Source organism: Crocuta crocuta, unplaced genomic scaffold (assembly GCF_008692635.1).
Source record: "Crocuta crocuta isolate KB4526 unplaced genomic scaffold, BGI_CrCroc_1.0 scaffold235, whole genome shotgun sequence".
NCBI classification, from domain to species: domain Eukaryota; kingdom Metazoa; phylum Chordata; class Mammalia; order Carnivora; family Hyaenidae; genus Crocuta; species Crocuta crocuta.
In genome coordinates, this window is record NW_027531285.1 from 218,012 (window position 1) to 220,811 (window position 2,800).

The window sequence follows — 2,800 nt, forward strand, 5'->3', positions numbered from 1 at the left end:
CTCGATGCCCAACAGTAAAACCACAGAACTATAGGAACAGTAAAAAAAAAGTCTTAAATCTAGAGGCCAAAAAATAGCCAAATGAATATGGTGTAAGTATATAATATTTTCCAACTTGGTTACATACATAATGGACCTCTTTTTAAAATTACAGAGGTTGTACAGAACATTGGAGATGGTGTATGGGTTACCCACTGAAACTCTGGAAATACTTTTTAAACTATTTGCCATTTATTGAATATGTTGTGTAGTGCTAAGTGAAGCTTAAGGGAAAAGTGGTCATGGTGTGAATATTTAAATGTTATATTTACTGTTAGTTGAAGCCTACAGAGAATTTACACTGATTAAAAATCTCATGCTTCATTTTATATATAACATTTTTTCCAAGTTAAGAATGTTCATGATATGTTAATGTATCAGAGTCTTTTAAAAGACAATTTTAGACTTTTCCCAAATGTAGGATTAGAGAATTATTACATTTTTTGATAATTTGGGGAAAAAATAGTCCCATAAGATGGCACATCATAAATAAGTGTTTTTGTCCTTCAGCTCACTTTATATTTACTGTGATCTTTATTCTACATATAAAAGCTTAATCTGAATTTCACTCAATAATGCTATTTATTTAGCTATTATTGACAAATATTTTATTGCTATGCAACTGAAAATGCTTTGGCTGCTGATGTAGACATACTATAAGATGGATGTGCCCATAGTTGCTAAAAATAATGCTAGACACATAGCAGATCCTTAATATTGTTGATTGAGCCATTGATTGGTTTCTTAAATCAAGACATGGAGAAGTATTAAAGTGAATTGTGATCTCTAGAGGCTTGTCTTACTTTGTGGAAGAGGCTAGTGACCTTTCAGCTTCCATTCCCATCTATATTTCTTCTACTTTTGCAAGTGGGTATTGACCACTGCCCTTAAATTCCATCTTACATAGGGATAGTCACAGGGATGAGAACTCTAGTTCTATAAAAGGCTATTGACCATAGCTCTTCTGCTTCCATCCAAAATAAAGATTTTATCCTACCATCTTCTGTTGTCCGCAAACAAGAACATCTTAAAACTCTGGTTATCACTATGTAGCTAAATGATTTTTTACATTACTTTTTATTTGAAGAACATGATCTCATACTTTGAAAAATTAGTGGTGAGGAGACTGTATTTCCTATTAAGAGTGACTTTATCATTAAGAGGGAAAAAAATCTCAACTTCAAAAAGAAAATTATGTTTTTGCTAACAAAGAATTAAGTATCCTTATTTCTGTACCTTTAGGTTTCAGAATAGAAACTTTTCTTATATTCCAGGATACACATATATTAGTCTTATATTTCAAAAGAAAAAAATTTATGAGGGGTATCATTAACAAGATAAATAAAAATTTCTAGATTAACCAGGGAAACAATCAAAGCAAAGGAATGCCCATATTGTCAAGGTAAAAGAATTACTGTGTTCTGGTATTTTGTTAACTAATAGTAAGATATGCTTACTCCCCACAACTGGAGACACAAAAGGGATTAGGATTCTCAGGTGTCCACTGAGGTCATTAAACAGTTAACTAAAACTAAGTTCAGTGCTGTCCTGCAAACTGGAAATTACTTCTCTTGTCTTAGATTTAAATTTGAAGTAAGAATGGACAGTATAGTAATATTTTCTTAATGTGTTCCTAGTATAAATAAAAACAGCAAATAGTAATTATACTGAATTTAACAGTGTCTCTGAGCCTCCCTGAGAAAATACCCTATGGACTTTTGCAAACAAAATTTAGCTATACATATCCCCAGCCTTGCTCTTTGCAGTTGATTGGTTCTTTGCTTTTTATTCTCCTTACTTTTTGTCTTAAAGTCCATCATTCTCTCCAAAATATATTCATGTAGATAGAGACTCTGCAGCATTATGAACATTTGCTTAAATCTGTGGAATAAATCTGGGGCACCTGATGGCTCAGTTGGCTAATCAGCAGACTCTTGATTTACACTCAGGTCATAGTCTTGTGGTTGGCAGGATCTAGTCCTGTGTCCGGTTCTGCACTGATGGCAGAGAGCCTGCTTGGGATTCTCTCTCTGCCTCTCTCTCTCTCTCTCGCTTGTGCATGCAGCTCTCTCTTTCTTAAGTCTGTTGAATAAGCATTATGAAAGGAAAAAAAACATCAAATATTTATAAAATTATGATTAAATCATACAAATACCAGTATCTTCCTAAAGTAGTCAGATTTTCTAAGGTATTGCACTGAAAAACTGGAGAGATAGTTATTTGACTTTTCCATAGAGGACCACTTTATTATAAACTGTGTAAAACTTTATAAACTTACTTGCGGCATGGACACATAAGTCAATACATATTGAATTTTACCTCAGGCATACCAGTTATTAAAAGATGTTGAATAGCATGGGTTAATCTCAGCTGGTCTGAATTGATAGCAGGCTGATCTTCAGATATGCCTGAAGCATGATAGTGACCCTCAGCCAAGGCTATAGAATATACCAACTGGAAGTAAATGATGTTTTGTAGTCATGATTCTGATTTATTTTGAAGGCAGCATGCATTCAAGTGCCAGCATTGTTTGTTAATAACAATAGGATTTGTAACTAGTTTTGGTAGAACTATTGTTAAAGCTGGTAATAAAGTAGCTGTATGACCAGTTTACAATAAGAAACTTTGGGTTTGCTGATAAAGTGTTTCAAGACCTAGAAATAAAATATGTCCTGTGTAACTCAGTGGTAGAGGAGAAAGAAGTCCATAGTTGGCATCTCTAGACCATTTTCATTCCATGACTTTTTTTTTTTTTTTTTTT